The 25,040-nt window shown below is 37.6% G+C and overlaps 2 protein-coding genes and 1 long non-coding RNA gene across 3 annotated transcripts in view; all 3 read right to left on the bottom strand.

Annotated features, from left to right (window-relative positions):
* Positions 1 to 25,040, bottom strand: part of LOC139129418 (uncharacterized) — a 304,872-nt gene that overhangs the window by 155,677 nt on the left and 124,155 nt on the right. The gene's annotated exons all lie outside the window — the stretch shown is intronic.
* LOC139129421 (E3 ubiquitin-protein ligase TRIM71-like) overlaps positions 1 to 25,040 on the bottom strand; it is a 195,313-nt gene that overhangs the window by 59,041 nt on the left and 111,232 nt on the right. The window lies entirely within an intron of this gene.
* LOC139124542 (uncharacterized) overlaps positions 12,341 to 25,040 on the bottom strand; it is a 37,722-nt gene continuing 25,022 nt past the window's right edge. The window contains exon 2 of the long non-coding RNA XR_011549949.1: positions 12,341 to 12,766. This is a non-coding gene — a long non-coding RNA (uncharacterized lncRNA). The remainder of the gene's footprint in view (positions 12,767 to 25,040) is intronic.

Below are 25,040 nucleotides of genomic sequence, written 5' to 3'. Positions count from 1 at the left end.
CGGTAAGTAGGGTTGGTGGAGGTCTTAGTTACACCAAGTGTGGCTATAAGACATCAAAATAATTGTTCTTACAGACAAATACAATGTTATTGGCAGCTTTATCAGCAGAGACGACAACATATTTGCCATGAATATCACTCAGACACTTACAGGTCTTCTGCAAATATGTTATTTAAGTTGATCAATACTGCCGCGGCTATTTTCCTCACAGATTTGACCCATTCTGACAGTGTGTCTAGCTCTACATCCTCCCTTTTAGCCCATTTCCTGGCATATTCCTCAACAGAGTCCATAATGATCTTACAATAATGGTTCCAGTTGAGCATTCAAGGTTCTCTGAACTTGGGTCCACAACATAATATCTTACGCAGGTGGTGATGTTCAACCAAATTCAGGTCAAAAGTAATGACGTGGCCAACTAGAGTATATTTGAAAGGAGATGTAGAGCAGTCACAGGATGCGAGTGTCTGAAGGAATTCATCAATTTTTAAGTGCCGTAATGCTTTATTGTAATTGAATATTTAACTAGAAATTGTCTTGGTGTACAGATATGACAGAAAAGGTATTCGGGTTCTTAACATATACAATTATAGTTGATGTAACCTTTTAGCTGTTAAGTATATTGCTTATATTAAGGGCATCAATTCCCTTTGTTTGTAAATGGACGATGTATGAAATGACGATGGTCATCATTCTTAGGTTCAACACGAACAGACTTGTACAGTCTGTATTGTGCAATATCAGCAATAATACTGACCATTCTGTATGGTTGTCTGCTCGGATCTGTCAAAACAATCCAATGCATAGGCATGTAACCTTCTCAAGTCCTTGTTGGAAAGATCAAATAATGAAGTACGAAAGTGATGGAGACCTAAAGGCTTCAGTCAAAATAGAAGCATTTCATGAAATTTGTCATGGCAGTTTGAGATAGATGTGTTTAATTTAGGCCGTTGGTAACGTCTATGTCCATGACTACGTCTTCTACGGACAGAAGACTCAAATAGGCCCATCACATTCACTTCTGAACAACCAGGACTTGAGAGATTGCCTATATCTTTGATGTTGTACCGCAATGCCCTATGGTTGTAAAGACAACATCAAAGTTCTAGGCAATTTTGAGAAAAATGCCCAAAAGGTTTTTGGTGACCTTTTAGCGCTCATAAGAAAAAACCCGAAAACCATTACCCCGTTGGTGACAGATTACATAGCATGACGATATAACCGACCAGAGGAGTTGAACATTTGAAAAAAAACCGGAAAGGCAATCTCTGTGAATCGTAAAAACTTTATTATATTATATCATGCTACCATGCGCCATTCTGATTGGACAAGAGCTTATTCCACCGATGCTAAAATACTGTTTTAGCAGTGCTAAAAGGGACCCTAAAGCACATTTTCCGTGCATTTGAACGTACCGATCTAAACTTAATTCGAAAACAGTCTGCTTTGTTTCAAAGACCGAAGTCCGAATTTCGATACACAGATAAAAGTATGGGTCTGTAACTCTACAGAGATAAAACTATGGGTTTGTAACTCACCTCTTTGTGAAAATATGTTGGGGTCAAGGACGAAAGACTCCTCTAAAGCAGCACATTTGGGTCTGATGTACACAACCCATTGCATTAGGGCAACGGCGCACAGTGCATTTTTACTTGATTCAGTTAAACAGCTCTTTATAGCTTATAAAATGAAGCTACTATTTGTTCATACACAAATAAATTGACACTTCCTCACAGTAACGGTATGTCAGATATTCTTTGGCAAAGTTACTTTTCTTTGTGATTTGAACTCTTGACCCATTTTCTGTGTCTGCAGCAGGTCGCAAGTTAGTGTTCGCGTTGCATGTGAATAAAATGCAATGTTGATGAACGTAATGCGTATGTTATCGTAGGATACTGTGTGCGTCTGTTGTCAATGTAATCCAAACTTATAAAAATGCTCGGTCTCGGGCGCTGAATTTCCGACGTTCGATCTCTCATACGTCCGTTTTCTGCATTTGGGATTTAAAGTGGTGAAAGTACACAACTTTAGACAACAAAGACACACAAGTTGATATCATATTTATCAATAACCCCCGTTGCAGTCGGGTATGCACTCGATTTTGGTACAATTCGCATCGTATAGCACTCGCCTATCTGCTCGTGCCATATGTCGCGCATTGTACCAAAATCTCGTGTATACTCTTTTGCGGCGGGGGTTATTGCTTAAGTATTTTGCAGTCTTCTGTTTTCACTTACAGCGAACAGAGCACAACATATGTTACGAAATATACATCGACGGTCTTTGTATGGACGGTCTTGGCTTACCTTATTCAGACTGGAGCCCTTCCAACAAACATTGCGGACATCATGTTATCAGGCTAAGCCTATTACTTCACCGCTACATGTAAGTAACTGACTTTTTACAAGATGGTAAAGCTGAAAACTGATGCGTCAGCGGGAAATATGTGCAGAAAAGCGACCAAGTAGAAGGAGAGAACGCGAACGATAAGAAACAGTGGGCTTAGAAAACCCAACAGGAGCAGTGGACCTACCGGTTGTACTCCTTATGGCAGTGTTTCCGCTGCCGGCTCGTCAAATCGCAAATGCGCGATGATGAGTTTTGCATAAATTAGCCAATCTTGCAAATCAAAAATTGCATATGACGTCACAATTTTTCTGATTGCGCGGTGCACAGCATACAACATGAGAAGTGATGCTAACGTGGCCTTATATGTCAGGAGATCCTATTTCTAACACGTACAGTAATGAATAAAATTGCAACGAAATAGCTCACACAACGTTCCGCATGCACACCATGATTAGTCATGCAGCTAACGAAAGAGTTTTGGACCGGACTTCGCGCAATGTGCCTACGTAGCTAAAAATTACTAAGTGCAGTAGCATGGCAGCCATCATGTCGTCGAAAGTGAAGGACCGTTAAGACGGTGAAACTAAGGGACGGACCATTAGATCTTGGGAGGGGGTGGTCAAAAACAGAAAAAAAATTTCAGAGCAGAAAGTTTGGAAAAAAAATCTTTCAAACTAGTTTGCAAAATAAAAAATAAGAAGACAAATGCGTAAAAAAAAATCTGCAAAAATCTTTAAAATCTTGAATTTTTTTAGATTTTACCGACAGGAAGCAACTTTCTGTATTTTTAGTAGATCCTCCAGGCACATTTTTACTTTATTCATTTACATTAGTCATTTCATTATCCGAATCTGCTGTTTGTGATATGCCAGAGTTCTGTTGTTCGATCACACTGGACGGGTACATTTCCATACATTCTGTGCCTGAAACATGCACACAGACATCACGTTGACATCTGTACTAGATTATGTATGTGGCGCGATGTCACGTGATCGAGCTGCACAATTTTTATATGCTTCAAATGTTCGAAATTAATTCACTGCCATTTTGTATCAACTCTGAAAGAAGGGAGGAAAGTCTCGTAAATTAATACTTACTTTGTACGTATCATTCGAGTGAAGTTCGAATGTATTTTTGAAAATACCTCACAAAGAATGCAATGAAGGCGATGGAATTTTCTTCCAGTCAAAAAAGTCAAGAAATAAACCTATAATCTTATCAGTCGAGGCGGCAAAGATGGTCGAGGTGGATATTTTGCCTGGTCGACAAAGCCCGCCACGAGATCTCTCATTTCCGATGCACCGTGTTAGTAGTTTCATCTCATTACAGGAGGATACATCATATTTAGAGTTGCGACAGGTCTGTGATCCAGGCCTAATCCCATCAACTGATCGTGGCGTTTCACACTTGATCAAAATTCTACCTTAAAAATGACAGCGAACAATACTGCTTTTGTCACTTCATCGATGAAGTTTTCTTGATATGTGTAGTACTAGTTCCCAGCCCCGGCCCAGCTAGTTGAATGAATATTTACTGTCGCAATACATTATTTTACCCTCAAGAAAGTTAAAACTTTAAACAGAATCACAATGACTGCTACCATGCCAAAGGAAATAAAGCTGAGATAAAAAAATTGGTAACTGGTCGTTTCGTCACTAAGTCTTTTCGGCCTCTCGATTTCGGCTTGATTCGTTCAGGTACCGTGACCAAAGCCGTTTAGGCATCTCTGTTTCGAGTTGTAATTATTTTTTTCAAACAATTAGTAACTGATTGACCAGTCATATTCGTAAGTGTGACCTCTGCTTTCTGTACTTTTATGTGCATTTTGTGTGACTTTGCTTATGCCGTTTCGGCGAAGCTTTTAAACTTTATTCCGTGTCGGCGGCTATTGCCAACGATAAACTTGTGTCAAATAAAAAGCCAAAACGGGATGAACGGTTCTGTGGCGAGGAGGTAGTAAATCCTCTCGGGTTGTTGGTTGCATGGAAATAGTTTGTAGTACGAGCCCTTATCGATCACTTTCCGTCAATGACCTTTTCTCTTCATCAAAAGGAAATGTTGCTTCGCGCTTTCTTGGCATGGTCTGATTATGGAACATTCGTTTTAAGAGCAGGTCGTCTCTGTGTTGTTGGCGTGCAGCGCTAGCGATCAGATTTGAGTTACTCGGAAGCAAAATTTATTCATGGAGCTAAAGATGGTTTAATACAGGACGTAACATAACAAAGCATTGTTTGAAGAAGGAATTACTCAAGCCACTACTAGCAGATCAGTCAACAAATCATTATGCAAATTAGCCTGTATCATCCATCTCTCTGTTACTCACGAATAATTATGCAAATAGTCATGTACATGATGTGTTCAGTCTTTATAACCGTGCAGGTCTGACGTGTGCTCGCCTCGTGCATTTGATTCAGTAAAGCTAACTTTTCGTAAAAATCAGTGAGGATTGTGGGATTCCTGATTAGGTACATAGATTTAAGACTATTCAATGACCCTTTTCACAGATTATTGAATAATAGACCTAAAATTTGCCGCAAACTTGTCACAATACATTATTGCTTATTATTATTGCTTTGCACGTTCCGGTGACGAGGAACTGCATAAATTTTGTTGGGGGATTCAATTGTCATGCTAACGTCTGATGGTTGTTCGATTCATAATGCAGTTTGTATTTTACCCTCAGTGCCAGCTTTCTTACAGATCACACTTAGGATAGTGTCTGTTTGCTCCCATCGGTTGGTGCTTGACCCAAATGGCGTTTCTGGTTATAATTTATCGCCAGGTAGAAGTATTGTTGGTTGATGATATGGCAGTCGACAAGCCATCAGGAATAGCAAAAGCTTTCCGTCGATAGGCCCTAGGTTGTTTGTTCACTGTCCGTGGAAGATCTTGTCTTATTTTCCCATTCGTTGAATTCTAAGAATTCGGTATCGTCAGCCATACGCTTCAAGACTATGTCTCCTCATAGCATTAGTCTGCTCTCTTGACTGCCTCTGAACCCGAAAGTGTTTTTGGTTATTTAGCCACATGAAAAATAGCAGTGCTTCGGGGTTGTGTGTGCTTTTCACGCCTATGTCAAATAAGCTCCCCCTCGCGGTCCGTCGATTCTTTGGCTGCTGCATTTGGTTTGTTGCCCTTGCACTGACTCTTTAATTTCGCACGTTTTACTCTCAAAGTTGCCTGCCAATTGCTAAATTCTTATCGCGGCCGATCGAGAATTTGAAATAATTCTTACCAAATTTGAAAAAATTCTCATCAAGAAAGTAATCTAGCTCATGCTGTTAGGTCGTATGCAAGTCTGGTTCGTACTCAGAACCGTCTTTTTGACAGACACCCACATAAAAATATCCGAGATAGCTGTCAAGGATATCTGGCTGAATTTCGAATATCTGTCGTGTTTCTGAAGGTCGCATAGTACGCAGCCACTTATTAACTGGTTTACAGCGTAATTAGTGGAATACACTGTATTTTCCTTTCTCTCCTGGGCGATAAGCTCTTGCTTGTCGGTCTCTAAGAATTTGATGTAGTGCGATGGGGGAACCGGCCGCGTATTTTCCTCCATATCAAAAACATAGCAGCAATGGCAAGAGTGAATATACTTAAGTGAGTTTACACCGCAAAAAGAACTGGTAGTACACATGTTTTACCACTTTGCAAAATATGTCGCTTACATTTGGGAAAAGTTTGGTCAAAGCAAAACATTGAAACAATATTTGAAACTAGTAGCATTATCAAAGTACGGTCATTGATAGAATACGCACATGTCCACACTTTCCAGGGTGTTATCCTCTGACAATTTTACCTAGCTACGCGTTGCAGTAAAGTAGTGCGTGCTTGGTTGGGCTGTTCGTGAATATTAATCGACACGTAGATATATTTTGGCATCTACAGGTCAAACGTTTGATTCAGTCTTGTGACAGCACACCAATCGGGAGACATTTCATTAATGGCACAATTTTAATGTTTATAGTTTTTATTAAAGTTCACCCTACAGGATATGCGTAGCCTATTGACACGGATATACGTGTTCCATATAGTGTGACTCGTTATTAAATCAAAACAGAAAGACAGACATTGTACATCGCTGCTGCAGCATTTTTGATGGTGTTTACCTTGATTTTCTCGAGATGTCAGTCGTTGGAGAGCTTGTCTGTATTCACTGTAATCGATGACGACTCTCATCCTGATGCAAATGGCGTTCACTTTACGTAACACGTCTGGTGTGATCAAGGTCTCCTGGACTATCTTACGCAATTCACCACTTTGGTAGCGTCGCCACAAACCTTGCAGTGCTTTCGATGTTTTACACTTTACGTTGTACCTGATGGAGCCTTCTTCTGGATCGCTTACCTCGATGTCAGGTTCAACATCTTCCAGTGCCCGTCTCATTGCTTCATGGACTTCAGCTTGCTCTCGAGTGTCGAATAATTGTCTCTCTACTCCGGCCATATCCTGACCGTTGCCTGGAGTACCCCCTTGAACTTCCACAGTGACTTGGATACTCTCAGCTGCAGTAAAAAATGCAATAACACTAAAAATAAGCCGTCGACAATTTTCACGGGGCACTTGTCTAAAAGCATAGTTTTTGAACAGTATCAGTTGTTGACAAAAAATAACACTTTTTACAGTCATGTACAAAGGATAGAAGGATTGATACTGGTATGTGAACAGGTTACACACGCCATAAAGGGTGAGATACAGGATCATTTAGGGGTAACATCAAAAAAGACATGCAAAGCATATAGAAAGATACAATTCGTACAGTAAACAGTTAAGCAGAAAAAGTCAGTATGTATGTATGTATGCATGTATGTAGGTATGTATATATGTATGTATGTATGTATGTATGTATGTATGTATGTATGTATGTATGTATGTATGTATGTATGTATGTATGTATGTATTTTTATGAAATATGTTAGAGAAATGTACCTGTTTTTCTATCAGGTGAGAATTTTTCTTTTTCTGCCTTTACCACGCTCAAGAAGTCATCGTTTACATTCTCGAGTTTCTGTGTCACCTGGCTTTTTATTGCACATCTGATGTCAGCTGCCCTTTCAGAGTGGTTTTGTAGTTACAGAGAAAGTCCATGATACGCTTCGCAAAGTATCTGAGGCACTCATTTCCACGACAAGTCGTTCTTCATGTTCATCCATATGCACCCTAATCAGCTCATGGCTTTGGGATCGCCGAGGAACTATGACAGGAACAGCAGCAGACATTGCTGCAAGTGTCAGATTGACATAATGTACAGAGTATGGGTGAATCAATACAAGATGGGATTGACAAAGCTCATCTTCCAAGTGTTCAGCCGATGGCATGCGAGCAAACACGACATCTAACGCAGCATGTGGATTTATCTGTTTCCTAAGATCGGATTCGCGACGCTTTGGTACTCCAAGAATTTTCCACTTTATCGGTGGTTTATAGTGGTCTTGGAACGACTTTGCAACTGCATTCATTGCCTTCACTACACCACTGTCGCGAGTCAGATCATCTAGTTCATGCTCTTGGAACACAGAAAGAATTTGGAATTCATCTTCATCGTCAGGCTGCCGAGAAGGAATCTGGAAATGGCTGTCATCCACCATCGGAGACAATTTATAGTGTTTGATGCTGGGATCTTTGCGATACAAATTTTGTACTTTCTGAAAATACTGCCTCCAACAGAAAAGACAGAGGTTGAATTCTGGCCTTCTTTAAGCACGTTCTCTCGTCGAATTCGGATATCTGAATCAAAACAGTTGGCAATTATAGGGGTAATGACGTCCTTGTCGAACAAATTTATCAGGTAGAAAGCTGCTTCAGGAAACAGATCTCTTTCAATTTCGAAAGCGGCCTCCGACGTTATCATTCCAAATCCGAATACATATCTGACATTGGCCAACTCACTCAAGTTCGGAAAGTAATATTTGTGCTGGTACAGCCAATCAGCATCAGGTGTTTCACCCCTGTCCTTGAATTTTCTAATAGGCGACGGTGGAATTAGCTCAACTCCGTATTTTCTGGCCTCTTGTATTTCTTCTGCAGTAGCTGTTAGTGCAGTGGAATAAACAGATATCCTTAATTCTCGAAGTAGACGTATTAACAGATGAAGTGCATCAGTCACTCCTCCCTGTATTGGACCGCCCCAGCTGTGACTCACTATCAAAGCCTTATTTCCCATGTCTTTTCTGCTGTGTGATAAATGTGACAGAACAACATAAACATACATTTAATGTATCTGTATATATGACACAAATTACTGTAAGTACAAAGTGATAGCGTCTGTTTCTTGAGTTCCATGCATTCTGCAATCTTCAGACAGACAGAAATAAAATATCCTTATGGCAGTACACTCTCATATATATTTTGTTTGAAGGTATCATTATATATAATATTTCTGGGTAGCGTTGACATTGATATATAACATTTGTCTTGATGATGACATTCAAAACCAACTTGGAGCCTTTCGTCGCCAACGAAGATTTATCAGCATTCACAATATGCAGCTTTTCTGATCTACAAAGATTACATCCGTAACTTTATGTAAGGTACCTTAATGCTTTGTCGATTATTGTCCATGAGCTAACATCAGATCTAATGCTATTTTAGTTCTGGTCGTGTGTCATAAGATTGCAAGATGCATGAAACTTATGAAACGTAACAGATATTATATTTGAACTTGCAATTTGTGTTATTATTTATAAATCTCTGCTGTTAGCACCGCGCAATATACTTTCTGATTATGACATCAGTATGTGTGTTTATATATATATATATATATAATATATATATATATATATATATATATATATATATATATATATATATATATATATATATATATATATATATATATATATATATATATATATATATATATATATAGTGTTAACGGGAACTAAGGCAGTTTCAAGGTAGGCGTTGTATTACTGGTCAGTTTTGTGTAGGTAGAACCTACACTCATCAGATACCATAGCCTATTGAACAAGAACGCTGGTGCTCAACAGAAATTATGCGTTGTACTGGACTGAATATGCAAATGAGCCTGGAGTTGAATGGCAGTGTAAAAAAGAATGGGTTAAGGAAGAAGTATGCTTTCCATCTCATGCGTCTACAAAGGTGTTCAGTCTTCTCAATCAGTTTTCTGTTGTACTCACGTTCTGTTGGCAGCGCGATGTTCTTCGTTGAATAGTTTATCATTCCAAATGCAAAAACATATCTGTTATTGGCCAACTCACTCAAGTTCGGAAAGTAATATTTGTGCTGGTACAGCCAATCAGCATCAGGTGTTTCACCCCTGTCCTTGAATTTTCTAATAGGCGACGATGGAATTAGCATTCCAGCATCAATCAACAAACGCCTCGCAGAAATCTCCTGTGATGAAGAGTCCTTCAACGCAGCCGCCCCACTCTACCAACAAGCCATTAACAATAGTGGATATAAGCACAAACTCCAGTTTTCGCCACCATCAACACAACCACAAGCCAACAAAAGAAACCGCAACAGAAACATAATCTGGTACAACCCGCCATACAGCAAAAACGTGGCCACCAACGTCGGAAAAGAGTTCCTGAAAATAATCAAAGAAGAATTCACCAAAGACCACGCCCTCCACAAGATATTCAACCGGAACACCATTAAAATCAGTTACAGCACCATGAGCAATACAGCACAATCTATCCAGGGCCACAACAAAACAATCATCTCCTCTAATAAAACAGATAACAGTGCGAAAAGACCATGCAACTGCCAAGTGCGGTCATCATGCCCCATGTCTGGACACTGCCTATCCGAATCCGTCATTTATCAAGCCACAGTCTCATCCCCGGACAGCAAACCAAATCAGACAAATGTAGGTCTCACTGCCGGCACTTTCAAAACCCGATTTAACAGCCACAAAGCATCCTTCAAAAACCCAGCCAAAAGAATAGCACAGAACTCAGTAAATACATATGGACATTAAAGGAAAAAAACATCAATTACAACATCACATGGAAAATCCTCAAACAAGCCAAACCCTACAGCCCCATCAGCAACAGATGCAATTTATGTCTTTGGGAGAAATACTTTATAATATGCAAACCCCAATTGGCCACCCTTAACAAACGCAATGAACTCGTTAACACATGTCGCCACTCCAGCAAATTTCTTCTCAAGAATTTTGTTACCTGACTGTTATTCATGAGACAGACAAATCATCACCACCTGTCACTCCCCATTCTTTTTTACACTGCTATTCAACTCCAGGCTCATTTGCATATTCAGTCCAGTACAACGCATAATTTCTGTTGAGCACCGCGTTCTTGTTCAATAGGCTATGGTATCTGATGAGTGTAGGTTCTACCTACACGAAACTGACCAGTAATACAACGCCTACCTTGAAACTGCCTTAGTTCCCGTTAACACTACACTATTTTGCTCTGGATTCGCACCATCGAGCACTCTGCCAGCAATACTTGCAATGAACTTTCATATTATCTTTACGCTCCTTTCGTGTCGAGCACTCTCTGCAACTATTACTGATATGGAACCAACTGGCTTTGACTATTCAACAAAGAACATCGCGCTGCCAACAGAACGTGAGTACAACAGAAAACTGATTGAAAAGACTGAACACCTATGTAGACGCATGAGATGGAAAGCATACTTCTTCCTTAACCCAGATATTCGAGCCGTTCAGAAGGAAACCTATGGTTTCAACTCAAAAAAGACGCCACCACAAATTCCAGAAATGGCAAACTTTGAAAGCAGGTTACTCAAGATGATTGAAAACATAACGTTCCGCGATACCAATTGTCGCTTCCAAAGACAATTATCAGCAGACATTAGGAAAATTAAGATGTCTCAAGACCTCCTAATACCAGCGGATAAGACAAACAATTTTTACAAGATGGATGTACCAACATACAACAAGCTTCTTACCAAGAACATCACAAAATCTTACAAGAAAGTTGACCAGGTAACAGTCACATCGATTGAAACAGATTCTGCTCACATTGCCGCAAGGTTGAGCCTCGACGACAGAATCAACACAACAGCAAAAAGAGAAGCATTTATAACACTAAAAGATCATAAACCCAACTTCAGAAACAACCCTGCGTGCCGCCTCATCAACCCAGCCAAATCTGAAATCGGCAAAATCAGCAAACAATTACTAGACCGCATAAATAAAAAAGTTATAGAAGCGACAGGCGTCAACCAATGGAAGAACACCGCATCGGTTCTGAAGTGGTACAACAACATCAATGACAAGGCACTTCACTCGTTTATTGTATTTGATGTGGTGGACTTTTACCCATCCATATCACCCGACCTACTCAAGATGCTTTATGTAAACATCGCCAACATCACACAGATGAATACCATTCTCAGTTGGTGTGTGAGAACTGTTCCGTTTTAAAAGATGCCATTACAGAGTAACCAGATGAATTTCAGTATCATTGGCCATCTTTGCGACATGTCTCCTTAATAAATAAATTTATATACGATTTTTAACAGTGCAGACAAAGCGAAAATACTTTTGTCAACTGTTTTATGTCACTCCTTCCAAATGAAGCACCGTTGATACGCAGGGCCTCGAAACCGTCGAGTAAATGTCAAGAGGTAATAGTCCAAAAAATCATGGTATTCTACTATTCATTGTGATTCATTTGCAGCCTAACTGCACTGCGCACTACGGTTGAACATTAAAATTGTGTTTAACAAGGTCAAGCATAGCTTATAATACTGAGCCTTCAACTGGTGGAGAATCTGCACTAATACGATCTATCAACATTGTCTGGTGAAGTTCAGGTGTGATGTTTGAAGTAAAATACGTGAAAGATAGTCCAAAATGTTACAAAGACATTGTTCAACCGACGGGCACAACGCACTGTGAATTGTCAATTTGACTGCGATAAAAATAATCGCTACATCATGTTCAAATCTATGATCCCAGTTCATAAATATTTTAGTCCTCCCAAAGAGTCCTCTTACGCACAATAAAACGGCACAGCACTAACTTACCTTAGCTTATTACTTGGGCTTGAAGGAGAAGAAGAATGGGCGAAGTTACCACTATGATGATCGCTCTCTTGCCCAGCTGCGTCGTTGTTCTTGTCGTCGGGCAGGTGACCCGTTGCAAATGCAGACGGACCCATGGCGCGAACATTCGCAATGGCGGTGTCGGTTTCAGCAGCAATTTGCTGACTGTCACCGTCCGTGTACTGCTCACCACTGACACTGTCGCTACTGCCAGTGCTTTTCCTTCTACTATTGGGCTGTGTACTCGACATGGTGCTGATGAAATCTGGTGAATTCCTTGAAAAATATCGGACTCCAGTGAATATACTTGTACAGTATGCTTATCATGAACATGTACCAGTCCTACTGAGGATTTTGTTCATATATAACCTGATGGGATACTTTGGACACGTCTCTATAAAAGGTGGATCTGCAAGTAATAAAAATAATTTATGTATTCTCGATAAAAGTAGAACTCTCAATGATACTACCATGCATTCAATTTAAATACGTTTCAGCAGGACAGTCAAGGTGATATTAACATCGCTACTTTGCCAAAATAAATTGCTCAGAGTACTTATTGAACTTTTAAGGCACAAGCTCTACGTTTATTTTTTGGCTTGTATGTTTAGTTTTAGTTTAAACAAAATGTGTTTTATGATATCGTGCTTACAAAATGATTTACAATGACCAGTTACTGTACTCTTGTGATAAAGGGATCTCTGCATTGACACTCATAAATCTTTCAAATGTTGCGACTAAGAAAATTATCGTGAGACCCTTCATTGTGCGGCATATTGCGTCCGTCGTCTGTGCGTTGGTGGTGTTGCGCATACACATATGAAACAAACCCAGATCCAGCGTTTCTCAGATAATAGCGATGCCCATGACGAAAGACTAAACAACGACCGTTCGTTACTTTTTTAACTACTATGGCTGTGTCGGCAGCGTAATCGGTGTAACCTGTATTGTATAACAATTGATAAGTATATTTATAAATCATAAAAGTGTGAAAAGTCAAGCAATAGCATTGACTACAAGCTGTTTTTGTGACTGTTGACGAGGATGAGGTATTACTTATGGTCAAAAATGAAAATAAAACCTAACTGAAGCTGACATTTAAGTCAAATTTCAATTTGCTTGTTTTTCAATCAGAGATCAATCAATAGAAAGCTATCGGCCAATGCTATAATATACCTTAATTTCCCTGGGGTAAATTAAAGGATCTGCAAGAGGTGTTCGTCCTCGAGCAAAAAAAAACCCAAAACGAAACCCAACAAACAAAAACAAACAAAACAAAACAAAACATGATTCCTTTCAATTACAATAGAAAAGCATGGCAGTATAAATATAGAACAATTCCATCAGTTTTAGATCTGAACATCGCGCGTGACTGAAGGATACAAACAACAATAATGATGTGGTTCGAGACGAATTATACTATAGGGCTTCTTTACAAGAAAGGATGTCTGTACGGCTAGGCGAAGGGCGAGAACACGAGAACAATCGTAAAGGGGAACTCAAGTTTGTGTTTCAGGCATAGTACTGTTAAGCTAACTATATTCTTCCAAATATAAGACCTTGGTGAGAAAGAATTTAAAAAGACAATATATTGACCTTATTATTTCAAAGCATTTGAGGAAAGGCAGTATATTTATATACTGGTCTATGGCACCACCGCATTTCCCCAGCTGAGCGAATTTATCGTTCACAGTGAGGATTACAGATTTAGCGTACACCACGAAACTGCCAGTGTGTTGCACAGCCGTTTTGTTATGTCTTAGGAAATACAAATACTAGTTATTGACGTTGTGAAATAAACGATAGTTACATTTAATTAGGCCTAGTAAGACATCCAGCAACATGTATTATGCAAATATGAACATTTGCATGTTTTGATGAGTCCGTCGGTACACTGTGGACAAACAATATAATGTAGCAACATGGAAAATAATATCGACCATGAATGCTTATATGCAAATAATGAGTTCCAGTCTAATTATAGCGTTTTATGTTGGCGAGAGAAGAATTCTTGGCAAGTTTGTATACCCCTTATCAGTACCATGCTCCTTGTCAAATAGGTCAACAAAGGTAAAGAAAAATGACCTATTCCTCGTTTTGATTGATTGCCTATACCACATCCATAACTTGTAATACTGAGTTGTGGTTTATGAGGAATGCATTTTAACATAAATTGTCATCGGAGCATTGCCTGCTTTACCCTTTGATCTCAGAGCTAAGTCAGCTTCGTAGAGGCACAAATGCCAGGCACAACTGAGTCCTTCGTGCATATAGCTAAATACATCCAGCCGTTTTTTGCACTCTCCCTACACTCTCACTCAATATGTAAATGCTACAGTAATTATTATCCCCATTTTGTTTTACATTCACCGACTTTCATCAAGTCTAGCGTTAATTTAAAAAGAGGTTAGAGTGATTGTCTCCCTTTTCCTCAAAATATTGGCCACTGCAAGATCTCACATGTGTAATCTTAAGAAACGACATATCTGTACAATCTGATGCTAAGATTAAACTCTGTCAACTGGACAAGGTGCGCACGTTTTGTTCTCTCTTCTAACTGCCTGAAGTGGCTAATATTATAAAATTGGGTCGCCGGCATCATGGACGTTAACGCTTAATGTGACCTTTATGCCCTCTATGTCCGACAGCAAACGCCTACCAGCTTTTAGTGTCATAGCTATTCGGAGGGACGACTACTATAACGAAACGAGTTAAACTTTGGCTATCCTTCACAACATTTAAAAAAAATATTTTGCCACTAATCCCTCGGCTCGCTCTTGACATAACTAACAATTCAAAATATTTGTATGCAAATGTTTCTTTATGAGCATTTCTTCAGAAATAGCAGCAGCAGGATTAAAACTCTTACGAGCAGGTAGTTTGAACCTGTTTTTTTTCTAGATCTATTGGAGAATAGATTTAAATACCATAATTCATTCTTGATGGTGATAGCAATTTTGAATCTTTCATTGTGTCGGTAATTTGTAGTATTTGGCATTTACTATCGGATAATAACCGAGTACAACGTGATGGAACAATCGCTGGCATGAAAATCAATACGCCGATGCATAATTCAATCAGACACGTTGTCAACATTGCTGGCTAATTGTGTATATTTTATTTGTTTAATCAGCGACTACACTAAACCGTGCTGCCCGAACGATGATATTGCACTTTGACTGAGAGTTTTGGGGGCGTTTTGTATTTTGAAATGCATTTAATATTTGCTGCCGTGCGCTAAGTCTTATTCAAACAGTACATTAGATGTGCTTTTCAGATTTTTGCTGTCATTATTTATCTACAAGTCCGAAAGAAGGTCCGTGATGCACACGACTAAGACGTCAGGTCAACGCCAACCTGATGATAAAATTGTTGACGGACACACGAAGGCTTACGCGCAAGCCTTTAAAGCGACACTAAATATTGTTTATTGGTGAGAAAGGAATTCAAGGCAGCTGCCGAATATTATCGCATGCAGTATCATGGACGGAGTAACACGGTACTTATCGGTATAGGCGATAAGGTATGTTTGAGTGGTCTGAAGAGTGATGAATTGTATTACAATCATACCTTTGATCCCAATTGATACTTATACAGAAACGGATCTACTTATGATGTTAAAAATCTCTCGTGAAAACATAACTTCATCTCCACAGTACTGCCATCGATCTGCCTTTTTGTCATTCTACTTACCTGTTTTCTCTTTTAACAATTTCTCAAAAAGCTCATCCCATTTTATAGAAATGTTGTGCAAAGATGAAGTTATTAAACAAAATGAAAGGCATTGACTTTTTGTTGTAAGGGCTCTGAAATTTTGAAAAGTGTATTGATATCCATGTATTTCTAAAAGATAAAGTAAATTATACGCTATATGAGGACTAGGCTTGAACGATTCAAAAACTTGGTGCATGGAAAATGGTGATATTCCAAAACTTTTGCAAGAGAAATAGTACCTTCCCCTAAATTCATTTATGAATGACTTTCCCAAATCCCCTTTTCAATGCTAGAATATTTACCAAGGTGACAATTATTATGGCATAACAATTATTAACATTTTAAAAACTAAAATAATACGATACTGTGAACAAGCAATAAGCTGAATCAGAATATGAAATTACAATATCAACTTTTCTGCAATAGGACAAAAAAGAATAGCTTGTGACATGAAGTTGTGGAGGGGGTCAGAAGAGGATGTCCCCTTCTGTTGCAGAAACTTGAAAATCTAGCCATTGAAATCTGTCATTTGGAGGCATTCGGGTAAATTTTAATACGTACTGACAGTGAACATGCAGGTACAATACTAACTTTTGTGCAACACAAAATAAAACAGGGATATTTTGTGACACAAAGTGGTGCAATACTGTCATGTAGTAGTCATTGGGGAGGGGGAGGTTAAAAGGGATGTCCCCTTCCTATTGAAGAGACTTCTGAAAATTTAGCACGTGAAATGGTGTCTTTTGGTGACGTTTTGAGTAAGTTTTAGACATGTTTACATGTACTAGCAAAGTGTCACACAATTGTGAAAAAACGGTAATCGTTTTGCCTTTAAACACCGACAAAATTATTTAGAGAAGAGGTTAGAAGAGGGTCACATTTTAAGGTACAGGTGCACTCGGAATACCCCTCGGTCCACTTCCTGTAATTACTAAGGCACCCTTTTAGTTAGCAAAAAGGCAGGTTTTTTGGTATTATCAGCTGTGTTTTTATGATTCACCAATAAAAAGGCCCTCTTAGTCACGATGCACACCAACTTTGGCCACAACTTATACAACTCTCTCTACGGGACTTCTTATGAATGTAATTGGGACCAAGCGAAATAGCCCGCATGGTCCTGTCTATGGTTTTGGTAGGAAAATTTATGCCTAAATTATCGTGAAAGACAGAGACCGGTACTGTCTTAACATTCTCAATTAGAGAAAGTAGCTGTAATATACGGCAATACGACTTGTTGGTTATTTTGTGTTTGTAATATCAGCCAAATGTCTTGTACTCTTCCTACATTTTCACCTCAGGATCATTTTCCTCTGTAGAGGTCCACCATGATGGTCAAAGGGTTAAAGGTATGCCTATTATTATATACTAACCAGATATGAACTGAATATGCTCATGTGTTTTACAACAGGTTCATTAATAGTAGTACGCTTCACAGAACAATGAGATATATGTTATCACTATATGTAGCAGGTTTTTTTAAAACTTCGCACAGTACTCTCAGAGTTTAATCACTAATTACAAAACTTTATTTAATATGCGAACGAGCTGTCAATGACACTGCTCAATGCTTTATGGGACAATTAGATATCCATCAGATCAACATTTGTAGCACGTTTTATTTAATTTAATGCTGTAATTTTAGAGTAATGTCACTTATTACAAAGTTCATTAAATATGCAAATAAACCCTACATTAACTTGACACTGTTCAATGATTCATAGCACAATTAAATATTTATCAAATCAATATCTGTAGCACGTTTCACAAAATTTAGTGCCGAAATGTCAGAGTTATATACCTAATTACAAAGTTTAATAAATATGTAAATGAACCCTTAATTAACTTTATACTATTAAATGCTTTACAACACAGATATCTGTCGTATCAGTATGTGCAGCAGTTTCATCACATTTGATGCAGTTATTTCGGAGGTATATTACTAATTATAAGACTTCATGGAATATTCAAATGAGCTAATTATTAACTTGACACTGCCAAATGCTTCACACTACAATAAGTATTTATCAAAACAATATCTGTACCCAATTTCACTGACTTGGGTGCCGCAATTTCAGAGTAATATCACTTATTATAAAGTTCATTAAATATGTAAATAAACTCTACATTAACTTGACACTGTTCAATGATTCATAGCACAATTAAATATTTATCAGATCAACATCTGTAGCAAGTTTCATCAAATTTAATGCTTTAATTTTGGAGTCATATCACTAATTACAAAGTTCATTAAATATGCAATGAACCCTTAATTAACTTCACACAACTAAATGCTCTACACCACAATTAGATATCTGTCGGATCAGTATCTGCAGCAGATTTCATCACATTTGGTGCAGTTATTTGGAGTTATATCACTACAAAAGAAAACTTACGTGATAGAAATCTGTTGAAAAAATCTTTTTATACTTTAATGGTAAATTTGAACGTAGAGAAAACGTACAGCTATTCACAATGATCACAAATGGTACCTTACCTGATAGAAAACTGTTGAAAAAATCTTTATAAGCAAATCATTTAAAGAGCAACTTTTTCATGTGCCGTAGTCTTTTGCCTCAGTAGTATGAAAACAAAAGTGTAAAAGTTGAGCGAAGCAAGTTCAAAGCTCGTGTCATTCACACGTCCCAAATTTTCCATTGATAACGGCAACAAAAGGATTTCCCGACATCGTCACAAGATCCTATAAAAATGCGTCGATTTATCGTATACTTTTTTCCCGAAAAGTCATAAGACAGTGCACGGTCGTCATGGGCAAGGAAAAAAGTAATTATTAAAAACATTCTCGCTGTCGGCATGCCTAACTACCGTCGCAATCAGCTAGAACTTGGTTTGCCGTATGAACTTTGCCGAGATGCAGACAACATACACGATCAAAATGCTGTAGCCGTTGTTCAAGATAGTTGCAAAGTTGAAAGTTTGAAGCGAGATGCAGCACTCATACCGGGCACGGTTACTTTCGAATATCATCGATCGTGACGTGTCAGTCAACAAAAAATACTACTTGAAGGCAAAGAAGAAAGCATTCATCCATTCTCCAAGAGTTGGCATGGCAGAGAAATGTCACGTCGGTGTTTTGGCAAATAATGCGGCTGTACCTCTGCTAAAGCAATCAGTCCGAGGTACTGTTTTCACCGTACATATTCACTAAAACAGACCAAATCATGCCGCTGACCAAAAAAATGAAACGGCCCTTTTAAGGGCCACAACAGTCTCCGAAAAGAGAACTACTGATACCCAAACTTTTTTGTGTTTGTATGAGTGTAAATTGTGTTTGTTTGATCGTGATGAAATGAGCGAATCGTACTTGATCGACAAGTCCGAAAACCCGACTATCCTAAATGTTCATTTCATGGAAGCCAAATTGCATCGAAATGTTCGATTCGTACATAATCAGATGTTGAAAATCTGCTCATTTTGATGGTACCAAATGACAGTAACGAAAAGACGACATTGTACTAGATCGAGACGCTAAAAAATCAAACTCTTTTATATTGTTCATTTAGGTAGTGAAATCCAAGTGTAGTTTTATCGCCAGGAAATGATAGAACTGTTCCCGATTGACATGTTCCAAACCCCAACAATAGTGTGCGTGTGTGTGTGAGGTTTGATACTTCACTTTGACACTTGTTTATGACTTTGATAAGCAGCGTAGGTGTTGTGGATATTCTGGTCTCATTACATGACAATGGCTCTATTGTTCCAGTCAAAATTCGGGTGTACCCCCCTGGGGGTCTTATAAACGAACTAACAGCTAATTACGAATTGATAAAATAATCCTGGGGGGTCTTATAAACGGGCGGGGTCTTAGAATCGGAGGAATACGGTAATTACTAAACTTCATAAAATATGCAAATGACCTATTTGTTAACTTGACACTGCCAAATGCTTCTCAGTACAATTAGATATTTATCAAAACAATATCTGTACCCTATTTCACTGACTTGGGTGCCGTAATTTCAGAGTTATATACCTAATTACAAAGTTCATTAAATATGCAAATGAACCCTTTATTAATTTAACACCACTAAATGCTTAACACTAAAGTCAGATATCAGTCGTATCAGTATCTGCAGCAGATTTCATCACATTTGGTGAAGTTATATCGGAGTTATATGACTAATTACAAACTTTCATAAAATATGCAAATGAGCTATTTATTAACTTGACACTGCCTAATGCTTCGAAGTATAATTAGATATATATCAGATCAATATTTGTTGCAAGTATCATCAAGTTTTGTGCAGGAATTTCAGAGTTATCTCACTAATAACAAAAGTTCATTCATTATGCAAATTAGCAGATAATTGACATGACACTCACAGTATCATTATAATGTTCTTAGATTGTCATCTGTGAAAAGTTTCATGAAATTTTGTGCAGTATTTCTTGATATATGTCTACACTGTCATTACCGTCTCCATAGGGAAACCATTGTATGGAAAAAAAAACGATATTGCATAACTTCATTAATATGCAAGCCACACTAACCAAAATCTAATCAGTTCTTGCAAGTAGCACATGGTACCTGTGTACCAAATCTGAGTTGAATCCGTTCAGGCGTTTTTGAGTTATCGTGTAAACAGACAGACAGACAGACACACACACACACACACACACACACACACACACACACACACACACACACGGACAGACAGACAGACATCGCTATGACAATAGCCCTGTGTACCAAATCTGAGTTGAATCCGTTCAGGCGTTTTTGAGTTATCGTGTAAACAGACAGACAGACAGACACACACACACACTAACACACACACACACGGACAGACAGACAGACATCGCTATGACAATAGCCCACGTGTTTACACACGTGAGCTAAAAATGGGCTTGGGTTAGGCTTGCTGAAATAGTATGCATGTGTAAGGCAAAAGGTGAACTTTCAGTCTAAACCTAAATTTAAGTAATTGCAATATTACACAGCGCTAGATGGGTGCAACTACTGTGACATCAAAAGTTTCACCATTACCTTTAAAGTGTCCCGTACTAACACTACTTTATAGAACTAGTAGTATTGAAATGGAGCAAATTGTTTGTCTCCAAAAGTGTCCCTTGCTAGGCCGATCACAATACCACAATATCACTCTCTTGTCAAACAACAATTGATTTGAAAACATGCATTTGGCTTCAAAATTGTCCAAAATGGCCTTTAAAGTGTCCCCACCAATTCTAATTATAATACGCTCCCACTGCTGTATCATACTACTTTTTTGTCCAATTGAAACATATTCTACCTGGAAAATAGCCCTGGCCACATTCAAAGATAGCAGCAACTAGCAATACTTAACCAGATATATACTGAATATGCTCACGTGTTTTACAACAGGTTCATTAATAGTAGTACGCTTCACAGAACATAAGATATATGTTATCACTAAATGAAGTAGGTTTTTTTCAACATCACACAGTACTCTCAGATTTTAATCACTAATTACAAAACTTTATTTAATATGCAAATGAGCTGTTAATTAACTTGGCTGTGCTGAATGCTTCATGGGACAATTACATATCCATCAGATCAGCATTTGTAGCACGTTTATTTAATTTAATGCAGTAACTTTAGAATAATGTCACTAATTACAAAGTTCATTAAATATGCAAATAATCCCTATATTAACTTGACACTGTTCAATGATTCATAGCACAATTAAATATTTATCAAATCAATATCTGTAGCACGTTTCACAAAATTTGGTGCCGTAATTTCAGCGTTATATACCTGATTACAAAGTTTTTAAATATGCAAATGAACCCTTAATTAACTTTACACTACTAAATGCTTTACAACACAGTTAGATATATGTCAGATCAGTATATGCAGCAGTTTTCATCACATTTGATGTAGTTTTGTCGGAGTTATATGACTACTTATAAAACTTCATGAAATATGCAAATGAGCTAATTATTAACTTGACACTGTTCAATGCTTCTCAGTACAATTCGATATTTATCAGATCAACATCTGTAGTAAGTTTCATCAAATTTAACGCTGTAATTTTGGAGTCATATCACTAATAACAAAGTTCATTAAATATGCAAATAAACCCTTAATTAACTTCACACAAGTAAATGCTCTGCACCACAATTAGATATTTGTCGGATCAGTATCTGCAGCAGATTTCATAATATTTGGCGCAGTTATTTTGGAGTTATACCACTAATGACAAAACTTCATGAAATATGCAAATGACCTATTCGTTAACTTGACACTGCCAAATGCTTCTCAGTACAATTAGATATTTATCAAAACAATATCTGTACCCAATTTCAAAGACTTGGGTGCCGTAATTTCAGAGTTATATACCTAATTACAAAGTTCATTAAATATGCAAATGAACCCTTAATTAACTTCACACTACTGAATGCTTTACACTACAGTTAGATATCAGTCGGATCAGTATCTGCAGCAGATTTCATCACATTTGGTGAAGTTCTATCGAAGTTATATGACTAATTACAAAACTTCATAAAATATGCAAATGACCTATTTATTAACTTGACACTGTCCAATGCTTCTAAGTATAATTAGATATATATCAGATCAATATTTGTTGCAAGTATCATCAAGTTTGGTGCAGGAATTTCAGAGTTATCTCACTAATTACAAAAGTTCATTAAATATGCAAATGAGAAGGCAATTGACATGACACTCACAGTATCATCATAATGTTCTGAGATTGTCATCTGTAAAAGTTTCATGAAATTTTGTGCAGTATTTCTTGATATATGTCTACACTGTCATTACCGTCTCCATAGGCAAACCATTGTACAGAAAAAACGATATTGCATAACTTCATTAATATGCAAGCCACACTACCAAAATCTAATCAGTTCTTGCAAATAGCATACCTGTACCTGTGTACCAAATCTGGCTTGAATCCGTTCAGGCGTTTTTGAGTTATCGTGTAAACAGACAGACAGACACACACACACTAACACACACACACACACGGACAGACAGACAGACATCGCTATGACAATAGCCCACGTGTTTACACACGTGAGCTAAAAACAAATTGGCTCTTTAGTCTGTTGATTGTAGTCCAAGTCTTAATCTTGTATTTTGTACTTGAACATTATATACAAGCGATCAGTGTGGTTTATAAAAATCGAAATAATTTAAATTGTGTCTCTTACTTTAGAAACAGGTGTATTTTCGAAAGTATCAAAAGTACTTCCCCTAAAAGTAGTGTTTTAGATACTTTAATGTTTTTTTTCTCCTATCCAACTTGAAGATTTGAATGACAGCCACAAGTACAACTTCAAATATGTGCATGTCTTCAACGGCATCTCCTTATAAGAGAGATATATCTTTGAAAATATTGCCTTCCCCTTTGATCGTTATTATCAAATCCTTGATTTTATATTTCTTTGATGTCTTGACATAGTAAATAACAGTGATCATTGAACTTTAAAATTGTCTATATCGCAACAACTGTGTCCCAAAAGTTACATGTGCGCGGTAAATGTAAATAAACAAGAATTTTAAATCTGGTTATCCTTACCTATTTAAAGTGGCTAGAGAAAATGTCAGATACAATAGGACAGCCAACTGTCCAAGCGTATGTGACAGGGGTAAAGAGCTCAAACATGTCCTCGACCCCAAACATGTTCCGATGAAAAATGTACAGTAAAAAAGGGGTAAACTCAAAGTCTTACCCTCTCCTATGTAATGCAAATATATATTGCAAAGATTAAGTTACTGAGGAAATGAAGAAAATAAAATTTGTAGGCATGGCTTAAATATGAGGTTATCACGTAATGTACTAACTAAAGTTATCATTCGTTTGTTAACAGTGATATTATCTCATTGATACAATAAAGTACTAAAGGAAGAATGCGCCTCGGGGACAAATATTCGAACTCTTATATTTTTGCAATTCTTTCTACTCTACTACTTGTTTGGGTTCATTTTTAGCTCACGTGTGTAAACACGTGGGCTATTGTCATAGCGATGTCTGTCTGTCTGTCCGTCTGTGTGTGTGTGTGTGTGTGTGTGTTAGTGTGTGTGTGTGTGTCTGTCTGTCTGTTTACACGATAACTCAAAACGCCTGAACGGATTCAACTCAGATTTGGTACACAGGTACCATTTACTACTTGCAATAACTGATTAAATTTTGGTTAGTGTGGCTTGCATATTAATGAAGTTATGCAATATCGTTTTTTTCCTTACAATGGTTTCCCTATGGAGACGGTAATGACAGTGTAGACATATATCAAGAAATACTGCACAAAATTTCATGAAACTTTTCACAGATGACAATCTAAGAACATTATGATGATACTGTGAGTGTCATGTCAATTATCTTCTCATTTGCATATTTAATGAACTTTTGTTATCAGTGAGATAACTCTGAAGTTCCTGCACCAAACTTGATGATACTTGCAACAAATATTGATCTGATATATATCTAATTATACTTTGTAGCATTGGGCAGTGTCAAGTTAATAAATAGTTCATTTGCATATTTTATGAAGGTTTGTAATTAGTCATATAACTCTTATATAACTTCACCAAATGTGATGAAATCTGCTGCAGATACTGATCCGACTGATATCTAACTGTGGTGTAAAGCATTTAGTAGTGTGAAATTAATTAAGGGTTCATTTACATATTTAATGAACTTTGTAATTAGGTATATAACTCTGAAATAAGGCACCTAAATCAGTGAAATTGGGTACAGATATTGTTTTGATAAATATCTAATTGTACTGAGAAGCATTTGGCAGTGTCAAGTTAACAAATAGGTCATTTGCATATTTTATGAAGTTTTGTAATTAGTGATATAACTCCAAAATAACTGCACCAAATGTGATGAAATCTGCTGCAGATACTGAGCCGACTAATATCTAACTGTAGTGTAAAGCATTTAGTTGTGTGAAATTAATTAAGGGTTCATTTGCATATTTAATGAACTTTGTAATTAGGTATATAA

Source organism: Ptychodera flava, chromosome 3 (genome assembly GCF_041260155.1).
Source record: "Ptychodera flava strain L36383 chromosome 3, AS_Pfla_20210202, whole genome shotgun sequence".
In the NCBI taxonomy this organism is placed as follows: domain Eukaryota; kingdom Metazoa; phylum Hemichordata; class Enteropneusta; family Ptychoderidae; genus Ptychodera; species Ptychodera flava.
The sequence above is the reverse complement of the archived record's forward strand: the minus strand, read 5'-3'. Positions and strand labels throughout refer to the sequence as shown.